The sequence below is a fragment of the Rhagoletis pomonella genome, unplaced genomic scaffold (genome assembly GCF_013731165.1).
Source record: "Rhagoletis pomonella isolate Grant_MI unplaced genomic scaffold, Rhpom_1.0 Rhpom_scaffold_00009, whole genome shotgun sequence".
Lineage (NCBI taxonomy): Eukaryota > Metazoa > Arthropoda > Insecta > Diptera > Tephritidae > Rhagoletis > Rhagoletis pomonella.
In genome coordinates, this window is record NW_023458563.1 from 20,647,937 (window position 1) to 20,658,553 (window position 10,617).

Here is a 10,617-nt window from a genome sequence, read left to right on the forward strand (position 1 = left end):
TCCCTTTTTTGAAGGCACCGTTTGCTCGATTTCCATGAAACATACACGATACTTACTTACGGTGAAGAATGGCAGATTTTTGAAAAGAGGGCGTGGCACCGCCCATACAAACTGAAATTCTCATATCGCTTATCTCTGGAACCACTTATTGTAAGGTTTTGGAATTTTATACACCTACATTTATACACATATAAAATCGCAAGAATCATTCAACTAGGAACCATTTTCTCCCAGATTTTAAAATCGCATTGAATGGTTGTTGTTTCGTGCAAAAGCTTTTAGAAGTATAAGTGTGTTTGTCTTCCGATATTTGGCGCAGGGATTGAGAGCTATCCTAAAAAAAATCATATTTATGATCAGATTTGTTTCACTTTTAGAACACATATTAGTAACATAAAATTTGGTGTAACTTTGCAGCCCAGTCGTGTGATGGAAAAATATTGGGCTTTGGCCCAGTCTTGACCAAAACCCGCGTGAAACCGCCGTTGGAGAAGGAAATATTATATTCTGTTGTAAGTCTTCAAGATACTTTCTCAACCGTTAACGATTCTGATGAAAAAAAGAAAGAGTTTATGTAGATGTGGGCAATTTAGTTTTTAACCTCCAAGAGGCTCTCAGACAACTATAATCGAAAAACTTATTTAAAGTCTGAATTGGTATATGCTTGACATATTAGTCAGTGATGAACATCTTTTCTGTACATACAAATACATATGCATATTTTTTATAAATGAAAATCGAGGTTCCTTTTTCGGTCCAATTTCAAAAGCAACTGAAGAAATTTGGAGGAGACTTAATAGAATTAGCATTAATCAATCCGGTATTAACGTTCATAATTCGATTTTAAGTTTTCGCTATAAATATGCTGGTGGACTTCAAAATGTAATTCGAATAAATGAGTTAGTATTTGTGACAGGTAAAATTCAAAATTGTATGAAAAAAGATTTCGAATTCCGAGACCGGTACAGTTTGTAGAAATAAACGATGTTCTTTTCAATAATAAAAATTTAGTTGTTTATAAAATATCGTGCATTTTTAAAACAACTTATGTATTACATAAAAAAATAAATAACGAGTGTTGTAGCCTTAATAGTGTTTCCTTCACATTACAATTTTTAAAAAGGGACAATGTAATGCTTAAATCCGTAGTCCAATACATATGTATGAAAATTTTAAAAGAAAAGGAATACTTTTTATTTAAAATTAGTTTTTTCAAAAACGGCTCGACAAGTTATGGGCTATAAAATTTTTACACATTATTTATAACATAAATAACCAAAATTAGCAATAAAAAATGATGTGATTTAAAGTTGGTTCAGGACCACCGTGGTGCATTAATGCGTTCGAAAATTAACGGAATAAAGTGGACTGGGAAAGAAATTTGTAATAAAAAGAGAGCTACGAAAAATAAAACCGGAGCGAAAAGTTTTACTTGCTTTTCAAATAAAATCTAATATATAAAAATCTCGTGTCACGGTGTTAGTGGTCGAACTCCTGCGAAACGGCTGGACCGATCTTTATGAAATTTTTTGTGTATATTTGGTAGGTATGAGAATCGGATGTAAAGTATATTTCATACCGCTAGGTTCAGGGGGCGTGGCACCTCCCATACAAACCGAATTTTTCATACCGCATATCTCTAGAAGTGTTCATGGTAGAATACTCTAACTTGGTATGCAGATATATCAAACCAATGGCATACTCATGGAGAAAAATTGTGGTTATTGGAAAAAGGGGAGTGGCACTTCCCATACAACCGAATTTTTCATACTGCATATCTCTGAAAGTGTTCTTGGTAGAGTACTCGAACATGGTATGGAGATATATGAAATCAATCGCATACTCATGGAGAAAAATTGTGGTTATTGGAAAAGGAGGCGTGGCACTTCCCATACAAACCGAATTTTTTATACTGCATATCTCTGAAAGTGTTCATGGTAGAGTACTCGAACATGGTATGGAGGTATGTATATGAAATCAATCACATAGTCATGAAGAAAAATTGGGGCGATTGGAAAAAAGCCCCTTGCCATCTCCCATACAAACCTAAGTTTTCAAACTGCATACCTCTGGCAGAGTTCACGACAGAGCACTGCAACTTGGTGATTAGGGTATCCCTATACAAAAAAATCTAATATATAAAAATCTCGTGTCACGGTGTTAGTGGTCGAACTCCTCCTAAACGGCTTGACCGATCATTATGAAATTTTTTGTGCATATATGGTTGGTATGAGAATCGGATGTAAAGTATATTTCATTCCGTAAGGTGCAGGAGGCGTGGCACATCCCATACAAACCGAATTTTTCATACTGCAAATCTCTGGAAGTGTTCATGGTAGAGTACTCGAAAATGGTATGGAGATATACGAAAACAATCGCATACTCATGGAGAAAAATTGCGGTTATTGGAAAAGGGGGCACCTCCCATACACACCGAATTTTCCTTACTGCATATCCCGGAAAATGTTCATGGAAGAGGATTCGAACATGGTATGGAGATATATGAAAGCAATCGCATACGCACGGAGACAAATTATGGTTATCGTAAAAGGGGGGCGGGGCACCTCCCATACAAATCTAATTTTTCATTTTGGTTAACTTTGGAAGTGTTCATGGTAGAGTACTCGAACCTGGTTTGGAGATATATGAAAACAATCGCATACTCATGGAGAAAAATTGTGGTTATTGGAAAAGGAGGCGTGGCACCTCCCATACAAACCGATTTTTTCATACTGCATACCTCTGGCAGTGTTCACGATAGAGTACTGGAATTTGGCGATTAGGGTGTCCCTATCCTAAAAAAAATTTCTCTATTTTTTTCTTTTAGATCTTTTGGTATTTTTGTATGAAAAATCTAATATATAAAAATATCGTGTCACAGAGTTTGTGGTCGAACTCCTCCGAAACGGCTTAACCGATTTGAATGAAATTGTTTGTGTATATTTTGTAGGTATGACAATACGGTGTAAAGTATGTTTCCTACCGCTAAGTGAAGGGGGCGTGGCACCTCCCATACAAACCAAATTTTTCACACTTTATATCTCTGCAAGTGTTCATTGTAGAGTACTGGAACTTGGTATGTACAAGACATATAAAATCAATCACATAGTCATGAAGAAAAATTTGGCCTATTGGAAAAAGGGACGTGGCACCTCCCATGCAAACCGAATATTTCACACTGCATATCTCTGGAAGTGTTCATGGTAGAGTACTTGAACATGGTATGGAAATAAGAGAAATCACTCCCATATTCTTAGAAAAAATTGCGGCTATTTTATAAGGGGGGTGTGGCACCTTTCAAACGGTACTGAAGCTATTACGTATCTTTGTATGCATATACAATTTTGCTAGGTTATTTAAGATGGTAATGGAAATATGCCTTCCGACAACCACCAAACCGTAATATTAGAAGATAAACGCGTCACTGAAAATCATGGACGTGAACTGTTGGTGAAAATGTTGTACCAAAATGTTTCAATACAAAAAATTAATTTTGGGCGGGACGAAGTTCGCCGGGTCTGCTAGTAGTTCAATAAAAATCTACCAAAATGAAAAAAAATTTACCTGTTGCCAAATTTTTTCTACCAATTTTGGTAATAATTTATTACAGTGGCAACCCTGATGATGGGTGACTTAAGGGTCGTTTACATAAGACTTTGGCTTCACTTTGCTTCATAATTCCGCTTTGACAGATAAATTCAATGCATGATTTTATACGAGTCTTGCTAAATAGAAAGCAAAGCGAAGCAAAGTCATCGGCAACTCTCAACTTTTGCGCGCTTTGGCAATCAGCTGTCTACATGTATCTTTTCTCGTGCGCTTGCATTTGCATTTAATGACAAAAATAAGGTAAGTAGGAACTATTATTGCTATTATTAATGCATATTATTATATTGTTATCTATTTTGAAGATATAAAATATGGAGGAAAAGGAGAACGCAAAAGCTGTCAAAGCGTTTATTGTAGCATACCTTCTTCGTTTCACGCTTTGTTGTCAAAGTTCGAACTGTCAAGCAAAGCGAGAAAAGTCTTATGTAAACGGCCCTTTAGAGAGTCTAATTTGCACTGTTGCCAACTTGGTGCTTTTCGCACTAAATTTAGTGCTTTTCTTTATTCAAAACGCGAAATTTTTAGAGTTTAGTGCTTGGTGCGTTTTTTGGTGCTTTTGTTTTTAGTTTGAAGACACCAAATCTGTAAATTTTAACAAAAAGGGGCAAAATTTATAAAATCCGTAAATTTTTTAAGAAATTAAAAAAAATCGGAACAAACTCATGTCACAATGACAATCATAAGCGAGAGGGCATACATATGTTTACCAACAATATAAATATGTGGAAGCAATTTTCCCTCTATGCGCCAGTGTATTATCCACAAAAACGCATTAAAAAGGAAAATCAAATTTCGTTATGTTACTGGTGTTAAGCGGTCGGAAAGAAAAGTTGTTTACGTTCCTTTAGTTCACAAGATCATAAGAAACTGCAGTGTAGATTTAAACTACCACGAAGTTCATGAAACTTCATTTCTGGTTTTTGTTTTCGTTTGATAGGAATTGTAGAAAAAATTAAGCAAAACGAAGAAAATTTTAACATTTAAACAGGCAGGAAATATTAATAAATTTTGCTTACATCTGAGCGAAACGGCAACGCTGGACTCAGCTGCAAATTAGAAAATAACGTCTTAACGTCGCTTGAACGAAAATATTTGAATTTACAGAAAACATAATAAATTCGGCAAAGTAACTTTTGGCAAAAAGCTACTAAAAAGACCACTAATAAATCTCCCATCTAGCATCGGTTATTTGGAAGAAATCATTTTGATTTTCATTTTCACATGTCTAGTTATAAAGCGCACAGTAATGAATGGGTGGGTAAAGTTTCATAATTTTATTAATTTATTTATTTTATAAAAGGTTTACATAACAATAACAATCTAATAACAATCAGCGTTGCCGTTTAGGTCCAATTGGACCAAAATTGGTAGCTTCAATCTCCGTTGGTAGCTTGGTTGGTTTGTTGAAGCTTTTGGTAGGCAAAAATGTTTTGAAAATACAACCAAATTGAACATTAAAATTTTTTCGTTTAAATTGCGTTTTTGCCTTCAAAACACTGCTTTCACTTTGCTTACACGTATAAGATTTCTTATTTTTTTCTGTATTTTATTAAGCAGACAATTTTCTGCAAACAAAAATTCATTTCCCAAAGCTAGGACCGATTAGCTGTTGAAATTAACGAGAAATTACCTATATTCTTGAAAAAAAAAAATTGGTAATAGGCAATTTGCAAAGTGTCAGTGTATTGGTAAAAAAGGGTGAGTGATGCAAATTGAATCAAATTTAGAAATTTTTTTATTGTAATGCATAAAATATCTGCTTTTGTTTTTTCACACACACAAAAAAAATTTTTTGATATGAGTTGAATCAATCCCAAATATATTTACATATTCTGCAAAAGTTTTTTATACAATACGTTAATTCTTTTATTTAAATGCCCGAATTTCTTTTGTTTAATCTGAAGGATTGGTGTGAATGGTTAACCAATACTGTAAACAATATTATGTGTAGTTTTAATTTTTACTGCTAATTTGTGTAGCTAAAAACCCCGAAAACTCGAGAAATCTCGTTTTAATGATGAACAAATTTTGGTAGTTTGGAAACTGATTTGGTAGGCATTTTGGTACCTAAAAATATTTGCAAGTGGCAACACTGGTCGCGGTGTTTGTGGTCGAACTCCTCCTAAACGGATCGACCGATCTTTATGAATTTTTTTTTTGCATATATGGTAGGTATGAGAATCGGATGTAAAGTATATTTCATACCGCTAGGTGCCAATAGCGGCGATTTCATAGCCGTTCATTACCGTTTTTTATAAATTTATATTATAAGAGCGTATTTTATAAAGATGAACAAAGACACGCCAAGCTAGTAGAAATCAGCAGTAACTATTTTATGCCAATTTTTTGCTAGTCTTTCTGCTTGTTTTGAGAGCAAACAAATTTTAATATTACAATTATCATAACTACTGTACGAGAAAAAAGCATTTCTGTTGACGTCACGCAAATAGCTGATTCTACCAAATTCGCCAAGGAAAATAGCGGTACTGCTGAAGGCGCCATCGCATTGTCCGCATCGTTGGCGTAGCTCATTTTTTACCTTCCTTTTATTAGCTACATAGTTACATGTAATATTGATGCGCCTAAAAGATGCAGAGATTTCTATTCTCAAGTTACATACCTCATGACAGTACGAATGGCAATTATAATAGGGAGGTTTTAGTTTTTTGAACTATAATTTTATTGGTAGAAAATTCTTGAGTATACGAAGTACAATATTTCTATTGTGTAAATTCGAGTCGCGGTTCATTACGATTAAGTACAAATAAAGTTTCGGTATTTCGATATTTGTCAAGAAAAGCAAAGAATAAATAGATCCTGGAAATCTGTTTCAATAATGGTAAGTATTTTTTTAATTTTCTTTACAAAATGTATCTTTGTTACCCACAGTAACAATAAAGACACGACATTTTTACCAGTTACGGCCATTTTTCCATTGTTTGTTTCCTGTATATTTTTTTTTTAATAAAAAACAGCTTATTATCGTAACAAAACCAATATAAGTCCAAATTTCAAACTTAGTAGAAAGATTTGAGAAATTCAACAAAATTAGGGCAAACATTTTATTAAGATTATTGACGTTGTCAATCATTTTCTTCCATAGAAAGTGTGTTCGAAAACTTTTTTGTATGGAATATTATTATTATTATTATTTATTAGTTAATTTACAATTAAAATTATAAATTAATACATTTATAGCACTAGCTACCAAGGCTATCGGCTAGTCATTATGTGAAAATATTATATTATATTATAATAAATGTGCAATATTTACATTTTTTAAGAAGTTAAAAATAGTTTTTACATTAGTTTCTGAAGAGCATGAGAGTATATCTAAAGGATCACTATCAGCGAAGAAATGGGCACGTACGGAGGTTAAAGCAGGGCAACTTGATATGATATGGCGAATGGTTAGGTCGGATTCGTTGCAAAATGTACAAGTCGGCTGGTGTGTGTTGTGTAAAAGGTGTTCGTGAGTAAGAAGAGAGTGACCTAATCTGACGCGTATAAAACATTTATTCATCCAGGTTGTTGTATTTGTTGGTAGAATGATACCACGGCCCTTAGGGTTTATTTGCTTGTATTGGTGTTGATAGTTAGACCATTTGTTCTCGAAATGTAATTTTAACGCTTTTGAGAAAATGTTTTTGAACGATTTTTTCCCAAACGGCATGTGCAGATAGAGGCATGAATTCAAAGCCAATTTAGCAGCTCGGTCGGCGTGTTCATTGCCTGAGATACCTGCGTGGCCGGGAATCCACAAAAGTTTAACCTTGGGCGATAAACACATTAGTAACTGTTGAACGCGGTATATTGGATCTTCTTGCGTGTGTATACGTTTGGCTGCATTGAAAACCGATGAGCTGTCAGTACATATAACAGTTTTGTTGCCCAGAGACTTAGCTATGGTTAACGCTGAAAGAATGCCCTGCAGTTCTGCGTCGAATATATTCGCATAGTTGGGGAGGAGGCCACAGGAAATGGTGTCGCCATCGTTATTTACTACCGCAAACGAAACTCCGTCATCTTGCTTGGAGCCATCTGTATACAGGAACAACCATCCACTATCCTTCAGTGGGTTGGCGATACTGCGGAATGAGTTCTGGTAGGCAGCATTGTTGGTTGTGTCTTTTCGTAGACGTGTTAGATCGCTTATGAAAATATTCGTGTTAAGACACCAGGGTGGATGTTTTGTGGATGGAATACTCATAAAGGATGCCCCAATATGCATAGAGTCTGCGAGTTCTTTGACTTCGCATAGCGTAGATTTGCGTGAAAACCTGGTTTTTCTGTGTTTCAGAAGCTGTACGTCGTGGTGTAAAATGTGAGACGCGTTGCAGTGCAGCTTGTAGGCTATTCGACCGTATAGGAGTTGCAATCGCTCCTCGATTGGTAAAAAGCCGCCTTCGGCCAGTAGATTTTTTGTTGGAGTTGATCTGAACGCTCTAAGGCTACACCTCACAGCTGCATTGAGAAGCGGTTTGATTTTGTTGAGGGAGTCCTTGCTACATTTTCCGTATATTTGTAATCCGTAATCGATTTTGCTTTGTATGGTTAGTTGGGTGATGCTGAGTAAAGTGTTAGTGTGTACTAAACTTTTCTTAGAACTTAAATATTTTATAATGTTGAGCCTGGTAGCTAGTTCGCTTCTTAATGTAATACAATGTTGCTTAAAACAATGTTTATTATCGAACGTAACTCCTAGTATGTTAAGAGAATCCACGTTAGGAATAGTACAGTTATTGTGACTTATGGTTATTTTGTTGCAGTTAAGTTTTCTACAAACATGCAGATGCTTGCATTTCTCAAGTTAAATGATAGCACCTGAATGTTGCGCCCAACTATCGATCGCAGTTAATGCATTATTGAACTCATTTTGAACGCCGGATGTGTTCTTATTGTTAGATATTAAGAACAAATCGTCGGCATATAAGCAATGTTTAATATTATTTTGTTGACTAATCAGTCGGCTAACGTCTTCAAACGCTATTAGGAATAAAGTTACCGAAAGCGGTGACCCTTGCGGAAGTCCATTTTGTAAGGGAAATATAGGTGATATGATGCCATTTACTTTGCATCGAAATTTTCGGTTAAAGAGGAAAGATTTTATGAAATTAAAAATCTTAGGCCCAAGTTTCCAGTCCTGCAACTTTTTTAACACGACATGACCACTAATTTTGTCGAAAGCCTTAGTAAAATCTACTGATAACACAGAGACATGGTTTCTAGAGGAAAGGTTTTTGGCGATTTGGTGATCGAGGTAAATCTGGGCATCCAGACAGCTCGTACCGCTCCTGAACCCCACTTGAGATGCAGAAATAAGACGTTTTTTATTTAGAAACCAAGTGAGTCTAGTTGAAATAATTTTTTCCAAGACTTTGCTAATACAAGGTATCAGAGATATTGGTCGGTAATTGTCAATGTAGCCAGGATCTTTGTTTGGCTTGGCTATCGGGACTATAATCGCAGTTTTAAAATTTTGGGGAATAATGCTAGTGCTAAGCATACCATTATAAAGCTGAAGTATACGTTTCTTGACAACCATTGGGCTAAATCGCAACATTTGATAGTTGATTTTGTCTAGTCCAGGGGTTGTACCTTTCACGGTTTTAAGCGCTGTTTCTAGTTCGTTCAAGTTAATGTCGTTTTCAAGTTGCAGGGCCAGATTATCTGGGCGGTGAGCGGGCTGCATATGTGGGATGTTATTTGTAAAGTTATTATGTTGAGAGGAAGATATGTGTCTAGCAAATTCTGTTGAGATCGCAAACGGATCGGTAAAGACTACGTTGTTCACTGTTACAGCCTGGGTGGTTTTCGGCGTGTATATCCCTGTAAGGGTCTTTATTCCCTTCCAGATGCTACTAACTGAAGAGTTAGGGTTTAGTTTCTTTGTGAATTCTTCGAAACACTTTCTCTTTGCTAGTTTCTTTTCTTTGTTAAAAGCGGCGTTGCATTTTTTGTAAGCGACTAAGTTAGCATAGGAGGGCGTTTTTTGATATTTTCTCCAGGCTAACACTTTATTGTTACGCAACACATTGGTCTCTGCTGTCCACCATGGAACTTTTCTTTGCGTAGCGCGAATGGAGGTGAGAGCGATGGAAGAATTTGCTGCTGCTCGAAAGTTTTTTTGGATATTGGCAGCTACTTTGTTTAAGTTATGTGTTTCAAAGGGATGGAAGTAACTAGAAAGCAGAATGTTTTGGAATTTATTCCAGTCAGCTTTGGATGTGTTGTATTTGACGGTGTTATTGCGGTATAAAGTATTTGGGATTGATAGTGAAATAGTGCATATAATGGGGAAGTGATCGCTGTTGTGCAGGTCTTCTAGTGTAAACCATGTTGCGAGGGGAAGTAACTGGGCTGAACAAATGGTAAGGTCTATGTGCGTGAACGTTTTGTGGGTTGAAAAGTGAGTTGGGCTATTGTTGTTTAGTATTGAGAGATTTGAATTCAGTATGAAATCTTCAACTATTGTACCTCTATGGTTGGCAGTTGGTGAACCCCATAGCGGGCTCCAACTGTTGAAGTCACCACAGAGGATAACGGGGGTATTAACGCTGGATATAAGTTGAAATAAGTCCGAGTGTGTAAAAGTTTTATCTGGAGGTATGTATAAAGAGAAAATTGTGATTGGAAATTTAACGTTTATTTCTACTGCAACCACTGACAAATTGGATGTTATGCTTTTGATTTTGTGTGGAATGTTTTTGTGGATTAACAATCCGCAACCCTGTTTGCAGTAATTAAAGTTAGAGAAATTGTGAAAGTAGGCTGAGTAATGTTTTGGTTTGTGTGGCGAGGAGTTAAATTTTAAATGGGTTTCTTGAAGGCAGACAATATGCGGGTTCCGATCTTTAATGAGGGTTTCCAGTTCTATGTAGTTATTTAGATAACCTTTCATATTCCATTGAAGAATATTCAGTATCATAACTAATTGTTTATATTAAGTAATTTACTACTATAGGTTATTTCATTGCAAAATAACCCAAGTAGTAAATTACTTAATAT